Here is a 16649-nt window from a genome sequence, read left to right as displayed (position 1 = left end):
ATATTATATATCTATTTTTCTCTTTATACATTTTATGCATTATATATATTTTTTATTTATATGTTATATATAATATTTTTATGCAATTTTGTACGATTATCTCTGTTACCATCTTCTGCTCAGCTTTTAGTGCGTTCAACGTACTTGCGACGCGGACATAAAAGCATTCATTTGAATTTTAATTATGTAATGGCAACCATAATTGTAAAATTTAAAAAATTTAAATTTGTAACATTTACTATATTTTACTAATTTGTGACGAATGATTGAAACAATAATGACAAGCTAATATTGTGAGCATTTTGTTAATATACAAAAAAAAGTACAAAAAAAATAAAGCATTTTAAAAAAACAATTATGCGAATGTTGGATTTAATATGTGCCTTTCGCAGAAAGCAATTTACTTTGCAAAAATAAATATGCAGATATACAAACACATACACACACGTTCAGCTTTTTTATTAAAATTTTCTCTCACGGAATGGGCACGTTTCGGACTATATTGTTCCAGCAATACTTCCGTCAAATGATGTGCTTCATTCAATGATTTGTTTTAACAATTTCCTTTATCATGACATGTAAGCTATATTTAAATTGTTGAGCAGAATAATGATATAACTCAGCATCATCAAGTCATACATTTTAGGATAAGATACATGTTATATTTTATTATATGTTCTTCTTTAACGTAAAATCTCAAAAAAGATATTTTTTTCCATTTCTTTTCTTATCATGAGAAATAGAAAAAATTAATAAAATAACAACATTATGTTTTATACATATGAAAGAGAGAGAAAGAGAGAGCATTCTTTCACAATTCTTCTAATTTTTTAAATAAGGAGAAATATATCGGGAGGGAATATTATATACTGCCATGTTAAAACCGCGACAAGACGAATTTCACTCATGATTGTAAAGTTCTATCTTCTTATTTTCTTTTCGCTCCTATGTACTCTATGTAACAGGCCTTAATGACGAATATTAACCCACTTTTAAAGCTATTTTTTTCTTCGTTAGGTAATTCGAGCTCGTGAAAACTTTAAATCGCTGACGGTCGACTCGCTGACGGATCTAATCGTGAATGGTGCGAGATTTCATTTGACTCTTTAACGATCAGGGTCAGCTAATTACTTACCCGACGCTATTTGTCATTGGTCGAGACGTTATTAGAGTTTGTTGAAAATGCCCTCGCTATCTGTAAGTTTTCGCGCATCCGAAATTAGTAAATTTATAATTTAGCCGGGGCAAGTTAGATCGAAAAGTTTCTCGCTTATGTCAAACACCCAAGACCGAAATTAACAGAACTTTTGATAATATCAGTTTGGCATAACTGTCGTTTGAAAGAATTGAAAAAAAAAAACTAAATAAAGACGAAGATCGGAGTGGGAAATAAATATATTGAATATATCGAAATTGATTATTACAATTTTTCTCATGAATTTTTCGTAATCAATTTGTTAATCAAATAGTGATATATATGAATATACTACAAAACATTTATGTAATTGTTATAAATTCTGAAAAATATCAACACATCAAGTTACTAGAATCTTACGTACGATTTAAAGTTTTGTATAACTTTGGTCTTCGATGAATTAAAAAAGCTGGGAAGTGTACTAGATCTTTTCTTGTCTCAAATTCGCAGACGCTTTATTCCCGAGGGTATGTACGTGCCTACACGATTTCTCAATGAGTTACCAAAGCTCAATCTGCACAAGTTTTTCAACTTTGTGCTCGTAAACTGCGATTCCAACAGCTTCTGCAGATCAATATATGTAGTACATTTATCAGTAGTAAATAATATGCAACTGTCAGTAGTAAATAATATGCAACTGTCAGTAATAAATAATATATCTATAATATTTGCAAAATATAAACCGTTTTTCCCTTGTTAAATAATGAGAATTTGTAAGCAGGAACTGTCAGTAGTAAATAATATGCAACTGTCAGTAATAAATAATATATCTATAATATTTGCAAAATATTTATAAACCGTTTTTCCCTTGTTAAATAATGAGAATTTGTAAGCAGATTATAACTTATTTCTTTTACATCTTCGCAAATAGTATCAAGAAAAGCACACTCGAAATGCGACCGGATATTTATGTCATGCGCGAAAAAATATGCTGCCATCTCTTCTGATAGAGGATGTGCTTGTCTGACGCGGAAGCGATGGGATGATGGAAAGTTTGGCGAAACTGAAAGGGTCTTACTGCGTTTCATTCAACGAGCATCGCTAGCAATATCCTGCGTATCATCGCCGACGAGCGCAAAACTCGTTTCTCTCGCGCGACTCCCTCTTTCCTGTCGCGTTGCACCGAGACGGACTGTCAAAACTCGATCCCTGCGAACTTCCCAAGTCATACCCATAAACATGTTTCTTCACGCGGACGAAAATAGAAGCGAATGAAGTTTTTGGCTTGGCAAGAATGCGCCGCGATTCGCACATACTTCGTTTTTTCGTCTAAAAATTGAAACCGATATAATTTCGTTGAATTCAGTGATGCTGCAAAAAAAAAAGATGTTTTTCACGAAAACACGAGGATGTTTAACGATACTTGACACGCGCCGTTCACAGCATCAAAGATTAAAGTTGGCGAGATCAACGAGATCGCAGTTCTAATCCTTGTTTTCTTGCTATCTTTGAATTTTGATGATAAATATGCGTCCCGATCGAGAGAAATCGTAGATCTCTCGCGATTTAATTAGCATTTTTATGAGGCATGCATGTCAAGATATTTGTCGCCTTATCTCGCGGATGGACAGCTTCATCCTCTTGGGCATGACTCGGCTTCCACTTAAGGAAGTAGTTTTAAATTGCTTTGCCGCGACGTGAAAGTTTGCGTTAATTCTGCGGATCTACGAAACTTCTGGCACGGCTATTATTTCGGCTATTTCGTGAAAATTCATGCTTGTTCACAATACAATATTCTCGTACGACAAACTATCGCACGAATAATATTATTGCCATTCAAATAAAATATATTATTTATAATTATTTCATTTATTCATAATTTATTACATTCTCTTACTTTTTTCGATAGCCAAGACAAAAGAGAAATTCTGAATAAAACGAGCAATTTTTTTCATTTTATACATATTAAAATTTTATTAAAATAAAATTATTTCTCGCGTTTGTAATAAATAATGTAGGTCAATAAGCTTGTACAGTTTTAAAAACTAAATTCCCCGAAATTTTTATTTCCGTAATAAATTTAAAACTAAAATCGTAAAAGTTCTTAATGCAAAAATTTCCAGCGCAATGTAGTGATATTTCTGTCCAACAAGTGGTCGGATTGAAAAATACGGATATTCCAAGCATGGATTTAATGTGACCATAAGATGCGATAGACGCGTACGGAAAAAGTCGATCGAGCAAATGTTGAAACGAAACTAATCCTACACGCGCATTTCGATAAAATGTTTGCCGAGAGTTAAGAGCATTAAAGCGAATACTTCATCGATCGTTATACATACCATAAAGCGGAAGCTCCGAAGAATTCCATTGCACTTGATACGCGTAAAATGCATATAATTGCAATATATTGAACAACCATTAATGACTGTGATAAAATATCTCTTGCACAAAATAAATAATAAACATACGCAAACGTTTTATATATAACGTGTTGTACTGCGAATACTTGTATTTATCCAATTCAAATAATTATTATTTCACACTTAATAATTGGATGTGCTTGAAATAATAACATTATAATTTATAATATAATAGTAATATTGAAATTATCCGAATGATTTAATTGCGTGATTTCTTTTGTATCCAAATGCGTTTTTTCATTACAGATATTTCTTTAATATGATTGAACTAATAACTAACTAACGCTGTGCTGGTAATTTTTTAATCCTAAATAACATTTTAAATAACGTAACAAGATATAGGTGCACATTTTGCGTAAATGCAGTGTCGCCTTGGACAAACGTGGAAGCGTTTAAACTTATTTCCTGCTGGTAAAGGCGCATAAGCGGCCGTAATAGATGGAAATTAATGCGACGAATTAGCATTTTAATTCGCTATCGCCGGTGCAGCGAAGGGCGCCGCTTTTTTTTTCCCCCTCTTCAACGCGAACGACCCGACGTGAAGAGAATCACTGCGAACATCGCCCCTATATTCCTTTAGTGACGTAAATATTTTAACGGGTCGAACCAAGTGGTGAAGTGCCTTTTCGCCTCTCCAGCAGTTCACCGCGATAGTTCAATCCTTGATACGAGTTTCGAGAGAGTTTCGAGAGATACACTTTTCGAGTAAACGCGGTCGAGTATTTGCTCATTACGTTTCGGCCGTAATTACTCGTGCGAGCGCTGTAAATCTTCTTCATAATATTTAAGTTACTTCGTTTGGCTTTTTTTAAGAGGCGATGATAAAATTGCCATGTTTCTCGGCATCTTAAAATGTTACAATATGCACAGTATTTTGATAATACGACACCAATCAATTACATAAATTATTATATATTTGTGTAAATAAAAAATCTATGTTGTAATTTTAAAAGATTCTGTAATATAATATATATTTTATATGTTTAAATGTCAAAACTCTCTAACGTGGCTCCGTTAATTGTGAACTTAATTTGACATTTCTTGATAAGAAAATATATCCAGAGGTCTACCTAACGATAACAAGAAATAACATCTTTCCTATTTGAACCAATCGAGTATTTTTCGAACGCGTCCAAGTTTTTCTAGGTGTAATCATCAAATTTACTAATCGTAGAAAATTATCGTTGCTGCATCAGAACGCATTTTATCGAGAAGTAAATTTTTCATCTACTACCACATTACGTAAAGTAAGAAGAGAGAATTCAAGTAATTTTAATCAGAAAAGCGAAAGTCCGGAATTCAAATATTTCAAGATTTCAAGAAAATTAGCGAATTAAAGCGTCTGATAAGATTCTTTTTTATTCTTTACCACGAAGTTTCAAAGACGGAAGTGCATGTTTAAAGATTCTTAAGTTTGAACATTTAAAGATTAAATAGAAAAAAAATGTCTTAAGGCATTAAAATATTGTAAAGTAAAATATATAAATTTAAAAAATTTATTAAATTGATATTGAAAGCAAACGAATTTGTGTGTTTATAGGTCTACATACATTTTTACATATCCATATTTTTTCAAATATAGCAAATTATAAATAGATTAAATTAGATTAGATTGAAAATATAATATTCTAGGATTTCCACATCATCGTCAAAATCTCATACTGTCATATTTGTTAATATATCTAGTTTTATAGTTACATTACGTAACAAGTTACGATCGCTTTAATCTGTTTCATGAAATCAAATATATCCTTCTCATTTTATCCCATCGTACTGAAGCAATAAATCACAAAGACATTTCAAACTTTGTTTAACAATAGGTAGTTCAGTAGCCGGTGGTGCTTTTACGATTGTTTGCTCTGTTACTTTGCGTGAGTTCACGTATCGCAACGCGTGCGAGTGTTACAATGATAAAATAAAATCTGCGAGATAAATCGCAAATCACATCGTGCCAAGTGCGATCTGCGAAGCAGGAAATTACAATTCACGATAACTACAGACGTATCGCCTACGCAACCGAGACCGTAAAAAGGAGCGAGAATTTCGCGTAGCCGAGAGACATACGACCGGAAAGGTGAGAGAAGGAAGAAACAATGAGAATTTGATCGTAGAGTCCCGCCATCGGGACTGAAATGGAGCAGATGGGAGATGCAAGAAGCGAACAGTCGCATTAATATTTATTCTACGTACGTCGTCTTTCATCGCGGTGAAAACTTTTGTCAAGGGAGAAAACTTCTTCTTCTCTGTTACATACCATGTGTTCGAGTATCAAGCAACGCGGTAGAGTGTCTCGATGTCAAATACGTACATACATAAAAGAAAAGACAGATCAACTAGATTCATATCATTGTCTGTCGTCGAATGCTACCATTTCTCTTTGATACGTAATTTGATATATACTTAAAAATTCGTAGTTTTACGCACAGATAAATACGATTTACTAATAAAAAATATATATATCATCCGCTTATTAAAAGATCGGTAAAATGATATAGCGTAGAGAAATGTATGTAAATCTTACATGCAGATTAATAATAAAAAATTACTAACACAAAATTTAATAAAAATTATTAATAACAAACTTTTTGTGAATGTAAGCAACTATTGCATATACTTACGACTACACTTTTGACGAGACGAAAGAGAAAGACTGCCAAATTAATTGAAAAGTAAATTTTACTTCTTAACTGCCTTGAATGTTAAGTACCTTTAATAATGAAATTTCAATACAGTTTCTGATAGGAAAACACTCGTCGTTAATTATGCCAAGTGTTGCCTTACTTTAGAATCGTCTTTGGGCCACGTAAATTTCTTATTTAATTTTCTTTAACTAAAGATTTTGGATCCTTATCACGGCCGAGTGACGTGCCAAGGTAAAAGGTCAAATAAACATTCGATGAACCTAAAAGGTTCTTGCCACGTACTTGCCGGTATCCTGATGCTGTATCGTACATCTAATGTGATTAAATCCTCGTTATGGCCGCGGCTTGTTTGCCGTCGAAATTCGCCTCTAATAACGTCACGATACGGCGTGTTTCGCGAGAGCGTTTGCAACGGAGAGCCGCTTAGCTCACGAGCACGAAAGCGCATCGACGAACTTTCTAGAGAGCTATGCAGACCCATCTGTCCCGGCAACTTCGCCTCGAAGCGTTTAAATCCGTAAATTATAGACGGGGGAATAACACCCGCGAAACATAACGAGTGAAAACGTGTATCGTCAACGCCTACTGTCAAACATTAAATGCAAATCCAGATATTTCTCATAAAAAATATATATATATTGGTTTTTAATTTCTACTTTTTAATGCCTTAAAATTTTAATATTTCTGAGAATTGAAGTAGATCTCTCTCTTTTTGCGATGCACATATAATGGCTTTGATTTTTCCAAGATAAGTTTCGAGCTTCCCTTTACAGTACTCAACTCACGTCAGATAGATTGGGATCGAAGAGCTAAGCTGCAATTTTGCTTCGTTAGCATACGAAGCTTAAATCTAACTACTCGAACATGTGCATTATTAAGGTAACACCATTAATTGATTCCTCGCTTGAGATCCGCACTTGTGGATATAACCAACAGAGATCACGTACGTCGACATGCAAGTAGTATGCATCAACAACAACTGGCTTAGTCTCCGTCTTGATTAGAGTAATAGCATAAAGGAATAGTCAAGCTTCGATTTTCACAGTAAGTCTGAATGCAATCCCACCGAATTAGAGAAACAGCTTGTATAAAGCAGTTTATTTCCCCGCGCTCTGTACTTGAGTCGGAAATATGAAAACGGAATGCAAAATATTTTAATAAATTATGCAAATTTTACGTTGAAAAATATTTTGATATTTAAATGTCGATAATTTCTTATATAATTTTAATTTAATATAATTTTAATTTTTAATTTTCTGACAATGACAATATATTAATCTTTTAACAAATCTGCCAGCTTCCTAATTTGCAATTTGTGTACTTTAAATCTCATTTCCCATCTTTGAGTGTTCCGTCTTTAATGTTTTGCAAAATTATTTTGATATTTCTTTTTTCTTTTTGCGGTTTCATCATTTTTTTATATAATACTCGACGGGTTAACCTTTCATAGGCGTACAAAGGAAGAAGATTTAATTTTATAATCCCAGCAATTCGTAATAAAAAGGATAATGCGAAACGCGCACGCGTATACGAGCGTACGCGTGTGCACGAAAGTATATATTTACCCGACGCACAGCTTTCCACATGGAATTATTTATCTGACAGCGTGCGCGCTCGAGAGTCCCATGAGAAATCTCCAGATTCGCGTTAGCCGTCCGGACGGTAATTTCTGGACGATAATAAAAATGTCTGGCTAGACCACGCCTTATCATTTGCTTAACAATTCGTGCAATTACAATGAACGTATGTGAAGCACTTCTTGGACGCATAATCGCGGAGAGAAATAAATGCGTAGAATATGTGTGTACGTGAAGCGAATTTTATTACACAGTACAATATTTGCTATTTAATAATAACGACGAATAAATAACGTATAATATAAAAAACGGTAATAAACAAAGATAAAGCGCGTGAAAAATTCGTGTAAAATTTATGCGAATAAGATTTACATCTAAAGTACAATGGCGTATACACACATACACATACACATACAACATACACATTAATGCTATAACTGCAGTTTCGTCTGTTCAGTAAATCCCCATTTATGTTTTAGATGTTAGACGAAAGACGGCATTTCGGTATCTTCACGCCTGAATAAACTCGAAACTTAAAGGTGAAATGCCAGTCTTTCGCGTATATATTTTTTTTGTGAAACGCACAGCGACTAACTGCTGATAAAACTGAAAGATGCATAACAGAAATAGCTGACGAGTAATATTGACGATTCAACTGACAATACAATACAATACGTTGATGACAAGCCATGTCACTGACATATCGCATTGTAGTTTGCTGCAAAGGGAATGATATAGTATATTTGACGCAGAGAGATATAAATAAAAATTGCGATAAAAACGCAATTAGAGATATATTCTATCATTATTGTTATATCTCGGAGAGCCTATAAATAGAATTTTGACAAAATATACCAGCGTGTTTGCATTTAAATTAATAATTAACTCTGCATCCTCTGCTATTGTATCCGTCTTCCGTTTACTCCCTCCTATCCGCCGTTCATTTATTATCATGATGGAACACGATGCGATACGTCTCAATCGGCGAGAAAATATATTCCCCGATTTTGCCTGATAAATCCGCTTGCGACCTCACCTCGCTTCATCATTCGCGGGTAGATGCGCCCGGCAGCGATCGATTTAATCTTTATTGTTGGGAAGATGATTAAGGTGGTCGCCTCGAATGTAACGAAAGTCGACTCGTCATCCATTTCTACAGGCTGAATCAGCTCGTTGCGCGCATCAATAATTTCAGTGGTACGTGAATCGAGTCGATCGGTACCGATATCACGTCCAACTACGTGCCGGCACAGGTGCAATCTTTGGAATATCGAAAAAAAAGTAGTATCCACTACGACATTTGTGACAATTTGTGAGCTTTTCGGAAAGAAAGTTTCAATATTGACTATCCAATTTGTCCCAAATAACGGGAATGCTTTTACGGGAAGAATCTCTTGATAATAAAGTAATATAGAGTGGGAAATCGTTTGAATTAATTTTGAATTTTATTTGACGAAAAGGTAAAATGCAAAATATGCAATAGTTAAAACTTGTATGTTTTATTTATTATAATGCAAAAAATAGTATTAACATGCACATCTTTATAGATGCTGATCAAGTCACGAATATTTGATTCTACAATTTTATTCTAAATCTGTGTATAAAGATAAATGTGTCCTCCAGTCTCCCAATGGCATATAAATTATGTAATATATTGTTCATTCAAAAGCACTAATAAATGCGTAGATATCTAGTCTTATAATAGAAAAGTAAAAGAATAAAGTCTGTTCAAAAGATGTAAGACTGTTGCCGTAAAAAGGTCCCCGGTTCTATAATAGCGAATGCTGAGATCGAGGCACAAAAGATAACGGGTTGTTATAACGTCTACGGTGCAGTTGCAGTCGACATAATAAGCTCAAGTAATTCCACTCCATGGAGTCACGATCGTCCTTACCGGGCGCTCGATAACCGGGAGCTGCTGGTCGCCGGACATAAGTAATGAAAGGAGGAAACCGAGTTTTCCGAATGCTTCACTCGTCGGGCGGATGTAGAAGGCCAAAGAAGGCAATGACTCTCGTGTAAAAATGGCATAGAAGTTGAAAAGGAAGGGGGGGGGACACAAAATGCTGCCTGGAAACGGTCCAACTTTGTGCTGCGGAGACCACGTTCAACGTCGTGTTTTACGTAACTCATAATCACTCCAAAGTCTTATTCGCGGATGGTATTCGCGATGGAACGAGACGCCGATATAAAATTTTCTTACCGCGCATTTTCTCACGTTGTCTTAAAAGGTACACGGATTAGAATAAATATGAATAAATATTGATTCTGTGAAACATACAAGATACATGTTCGAAATAAAATAGATTGGCTTTAAATATTTTTAATGAGATTTTGTGTTTCTTTTTCTATTTTCTATTTTTTATTTTCTTAAATATCATCTTGATAATCTTGATAATCTTGATACTTGTGACTATAATTAAATGTCAAATTGAAAGAATTTAATTTAAAATATTTTAAATACGAATAAAGAATCGCGGTTGAACAAATATGAATAAATAGAAATGAGAAGATATTATTGTGAATTTAACAATTAAAATCAATCTTTTTTTACATATCAGAAATCAGAAACATCAAAATTATATCAAAAATTCTATTCTATACATTTTTTTAGTTATAATAAATTTTTTATAATAAATAAAACAAGTTGTAAAAAATAATATCTAGTACATAAATTATATATTTCACTTTTTTATCAAATTAAATTCAAAGCCAATTCAAATTAATTTTTTTGTCCTACATTATTTTTTAATAAAAGATCCTCCCAGAAAAAAAATTTCTGTTATATGAGAAATAATGGGTGAGAAAGAGAAGGGCAAAATCAATATCAAAACTTTCTTTCACAGATTCATGTGTCTTTTTTAGAATTTTTGCATTGCGTTTTCATGTCCTCTTATTATTATATTTCTTTTATTGTTAATCATTGCAGTGACAGTTTTGAAAATCATATAATTATTTTTTATCTAGAATCTCACGAGTTCTCCTTGTCGTTACGTACGTAACGATAAAAAAAACGGGATGGTATATTATTTTTGGCTCTTAAATGTCCCTTTTTCACTATCGGAGATCGTTAAGCGTCTCGTAAATCCAAGTCGTAAAGACGAAACTTTACCTCGGGTCTTTCAGCGACTTCTTTCTAACGTGCTGTAATATATAAGATTTTTGTCTGGAATTTGAAATTTTCTGATTACGCCTGTAACAATCTCTGCGCTTTTTTATTAATTCAAACCTCTGGAGAGGGAAAACTCTCAAGAGGCGAAAGAGAAATGAAGAGGAGATTATAAGCTACAGAAACTTATATACGTTGCAAAATCATTAATATTAAATTCTCTATACTATAATAATATACTTAATACACTGTGTACGCATATAGCAATTATTATTATATATTTTATTTCTTATTGCGCATCCTTGTGAGCTTGTATAATTCCATTGCATTTTAACAATGTTTGCAAATATAAATGTTAATATTATCAAATATTGCAAACATTAAAATTCAAAAATTACCGAAAATTGCATATCTTTATACAAAATAATTTTCTCTACGTTTTCTCTACGTGTATACTCGTGTTAAGGTATTGTATTTCGTCGCGGACTCGACGGATCCCGATTAACTCGGAAAGACCGGGAGATTTATTACGAGTTAATTTACGATCATTCGTGCTGATTTCGAGGCGCCATACATGCCGAAAAGCGTATGAAATCGTTAGGATGGCGCTGTGAAACAGAGGCGTACGTTCAACATGGATGTTTTATTCATGCCATGCGAAGGCGGTCCGCAGCTACGACGAATATGGAGCACCGTGCCCTCGAAAAGGATAAGATCCCGTGAAATTGCCGCGGATGATAAATTTCAGTTTAAACGCCAACATGCACGGTTTAAGGCGTTGCATTGCGCTGTTCCCGGGAACACAGGCGACGTTGTCTAGCCGTAAGTGGTGAACACGGAACAGGATGAAGAGCTCTCATGGTACATGAAATAACAAGATGTTCCATTTTTTTCTCACATAAAAGTTCCGCAAGAAAGTAGTAAATTCCGGAAAATCTAACGGATTAGAGATCCAATTTAAATGGACAATAAATCGATTTCTTTTACATTTTCTGAAAATATGATTTTTCAAGAATATGTCTATCAAATTTTATTGAAAAGTTCGCAAAATTGACGAAGTTAATTGACAAAGACTTTGAATAGAATAGCGCATGGATCTTCAAATGGGTCTGCGAAACTTTCAGCGCGTTTTTTTCAGCACATTGTTTTCAAAGTTGGTTGGATATCTCTTGAAACTAATTGATCAAATAACTTCAATTTGTTTTTAATAAAAAAGAACACTTTTTGGGGAATACTAAATTTAAATGGAATTTAAAAAAACTAATAATTAATATTTTTCTAACTTTCAAGTAATTAATAAATTTCAGCAAAATTGAAATATCTAATTTTAAAAGAATTACTTTGCCATTTTTCACCTTTCAAAATAAGAACATATGTAAAATGCCAAAAAGATCATTTTCTAATATTCCGCAAAAAATTTTTTTTAAATTATCAATTTTTCATACTGGTAGAGTATAGACTGAGCCTTTAAACGAATAATTTTTATTAGAATGGAGATTGATTTCGTTACCGAATTTCAGTTTAAACGCCAACATGCACGGTTTAAGGCGTTGCATTGCGCTGTTCCCGGGAACACAGGCGACGTTGTCTAGCCGTAAGTGGTGAACACGGAACAGGATGAAGAGCTCTCATGGTACATGAAATAACAAGATGTTCCATTTTTTTCTTACATAAAAGTTCCGCAAGAAAGTAGTAAATTCCGGAAAATCTAACGGATTAGAGATCCAATTTAAATGGACAATAAATCGATTTCTTTTACATTTTCTGAAAATATGATTTTTCAAGAATATGTCTATCAAATTTTATTGAAAAGTTCGCAAAATTGACGAAGTTAATTGACAAAGACTTTGAATAGAATAGCGCATGGATCTTCAAATGGGTCTGCGAAACTTTCAGCGCGTTTTTTTCAGCACATTGTTTTCAAAGTTGGTTGGATATCTCTTGAAACTAATTGATCAAATAACTTCAATTTGTTTTTAATAAAAAAGAACACTTTTTGGGGAATACTAAATTTAAATGGAATTTAAAAAAACTAATAATTAATATTTTTCTAACTTTCAAGTAATTAATAAATTTCAGCAAAATTGAAATATCTAATTTTAAAAGAATTACTTTGCCATTTTTCACCTTTCAAAATAAGAACATATGTAAAATGCCAAAAAGATCATTTTCTAATATTCCGCAAAAAATTTTTTTTAAATTATCAATTTTTCATACTGCTAGAGTATAGACTGAGCCTTTAAACGAATAATTTTTATTAGAATGGAGATTGATTTCGTTACCAAATATCGTATGCAAAAATAGTGATATTTAATGCATTCACATACAAGCACGATCGCTCTTCTTCAATAGTTTATCATTCTCTTTTAACATATTTAATATAAAATTTAAGTTTATTGCTTTCTAATATGTGTGCGACAGAATGCACAGTTCTAATTGTTACTCAATACCAGCAATCCATAAATTTTCGTTGCACCTCGTAGCAATTTAATTTGGAAATTTTGCAGTGTGCAGTAAGCCTCAATAGCATCAATGTCCGAACGGAGACTGTGGTCGTATATTAGATTTCAGCTCCAGTAATCCGTCTTTCATCGGACCACGGTTTCGCGCCGTGATACGTTTGCGGAGAATACTCAAGCTCCCTGCAACGATTCTCGAATAACCCCCGATCGATTATCGCCTTGTCCATTCGTTGCTCAACGTGAATCGAATGTGACTTTGAGATATGGTGGTACTTCGATCGTGACAGACGACAACTCGTGAAACAAATATATATACTTGATACCGTGATTAACTAGGTTTCCTCTGGATAGAGATACAATTGTCTCAACATCTGCTTCTCGGCGTCGATCGTTATTTATTTATTGGAACAATTTATAATAATTTCTCTCAGGAAAAAAATGTCAGTAACAATTATATCGGTAACAATTTAAGTAGTTGTAAGTGTGATCCAAACGAAAAATAAGCTTCTCATTTAACAACTGCGAAAATTATAAACATTACATGATCTTGTATTATCTATTAAAGTTTATTATTGATATTGCTATGCCCATAGACATATATTTCTTTGATAATATCAACAAGAAAAAAATATAAGATATCGAGCGCAATGGGAATATAGTGTAGCAATTGAAATAAATGATTGCACGAGAACGAAGGGCTTTTTCTTACGTACGTTAAGAACGTGCGGCAAATTTTCTAGAAAATTTCCAAAACTTTCCAGACGCGCATACGACCGAAAGCTAAGAGACAATACAGCCGAGATTAACTTTGGCTGTATCGGTGAATATCTGGACGGAAATATCTTTTTCTAAATGTAGTTTTGAAATGGAATTTACATCGCGAAGTGCTCGAATATTTCGAACTTATTAAGCGGATCATAGGGGAATACTTGCCCAGAGATGATTTCTCGGACACTTAAATCGTTACATCTAGATACATATATACATTGCTGGCAGTAAAATATATTTATATATACAGGGTTGCAATTTTAATGGCCAACAATATATATCTAAATAATATAAAAATATGAAAAAAAAAATTCAAATCACAAATTATATTCAAACAATTTTACATTTTACATTGTTCGGGGATATTCGCGAACTATATCCATCACGTTGCAAGTGAAACGTTTGATAGACCGCGACACGGAAACGAGGGAAATACGCGTGCCTTCAAAGGGAGATCTATCGTCCCCGGGTTTAGCAATTCGCGGGGGCGGAAAGGAAGGTTCGCGCGCTCGCTCGGGGAAGAGCATCTTCATCAATCACGTTATACCGAGAATCTGGAAATTCCGTTCGCGGGGCGCACTAAACGCTTTCACGTGTCCCAATTTCCGATGGCAGTCGGCCGTGCATACCACGGCATGCTCGCGAGTGTAGTCAATTTGTTGGAATATTTTTGTCAGACTTTCTCTCTCCTTCCCGCTGCGCGGATGCTCTAATTGTCGACTTGACCCAGGACATCTATTTTCTGCCTCCCCTGATTTTTTTTTCCTCCAGAAATCACAGCCTGTCTCCGGAGAAACAGCGTCTCACAAGGCTATAAATAATTCTATATAGCGAGTTCCGTAGACTTTTTTCTTCTTACGCTATCACGATGCAACCATGCATCGTAAGATAAAATCGGTTCTAAGATTCTAAAAGCGGATTTTATTCTAGATAATTGATTTCTCGTCATTTCTCGCTGGAAATATGGCAAATTTTATGTTTGCGTAGAATAAAAAAATATGTCACATCTGACCATTTTTACAGAAATTTCGAAAAGTAACTAATTAAATTTCCTTTCTTTTCTATCATCGTAAATTGAATTAAATATCAATTTAATAATAATGCATATTGAAACGAGAAAAATATTGCAGTTTTTATTGTGTAGAAACTCCCAATAATCAATTATGGCTATCTTTGGATCGCTGACGAAAAGACTATATAACTTTAAAAATGCAATCGTGTAATGCAAAATGTTATGTAAATCAGTCTCTTGCAACGACAAACCACACGGCTCAGTTCGTATCTCCCATAGTCCACAATCTCGGCGCGATGCAGAGATTATAACTGGATCTCTCTGCGTAGGAAAATAAATTTGGTTCAACGCGGAAAAGTTTTCTACTCTCGGCAACGTTTTTTTGCGCCGCATTACCCTTATATCTCGAAACGCTTCTGCTCTCTTCTCCACTTATAAGCTCTCGTCTTACTCTAAATGCTACATAAGGATGCGAAAGGACACTTAAGCGTGCTTTACGGAAGCATTGATTGCGGAAATATGAGGTTTATACTCTTTCATAAGGTATATTAGTTTTACGCTACGGAATAAAATAAATAAATATATAAAAATAATAGATTTATAATATCGAAAAATTTGAAGCGTGAAAATACGAACAAATCGAAAATTGATTTCTCAAACGTAAATTATTTCTTTTCGTTATAGTGCGGTTAATTTATTCGAAATACTAAGATTCAACTTCGTTTTAAGCAAAATTTAAAGATGTAATAAATGAAACAAATAACGATAAAACTATATATATAATTTTATCGTTATTTGTTTCATTTGTTATATATACAAATTTAAATAATGTTGTAATTATTTTTATAATGAGATACTGTACTTTTATATAACATCGCAATATTACAAAAATAATAGACTAATAACATTAAGAAATTTGAAGCGTAAAAATACGAACAAATTGAAAATTGATTTTCCAAAGAAACATATTCCACGAGAAAAATATTTTTCTCTTGTTATAGTGATTAATTCGTTCGAAATACTGAGATTCAACTTCGTTTTAAGTGCGTTCTTGCTACATATTTCGCTGGCATAATATATCCACAAAACTTTGCGGGGTAGCTGTGGAGAAATGATTAGATACGCGCGAAATATGTGTTGAATTATTTACCGTGACAGTGATAAAACCGACAAGGGTAATAATTACGTTTGCGCAGTTTAAATTGCATTCCATACTGTAATCCGCATTTCCGTAGCGCGCCGACCGCGCTCTCGTTTTATATCACCCTCTCTTATACATTTCTGCCATCCCATCCACCTTCACGGTATATCTTGAAGCTTTGTTCACGAGCGCATGCATGAGAAAAAGTACCGGCGGCAAGATCTCTCGGTTTTATCAAATAGCGCACGTGCGCCATTCTTGCTTTCCGTAGAATGAATCGAAGGAATCCGCGCGTTTGTATTCGAGATCCGCTTACAGTCACAAAAGGGATGTTGCGTAAAACTGTGCCAAGAGATATAAGAAGAGGGATATAGGGAAAG

Source organism: Formica exsecta, unplaced genomic scaffold (genome assembly GCF_003651465.1).
Source record: "Formica exsecta isolate Colony F162 unplaced genomic scaffold, ASM365146v1 scaffold182, whole genome shotgun sequence".
Taxonomy (NCBI): domain Eukaryota; kingdom Metazoa; phylum Arthropoda; class Insecta; order Hymenoptera; family Formicidae; genus Formica; species Formica exsecta.
This window is presented reverse-complemented; position numbering follows the sequence as displayed.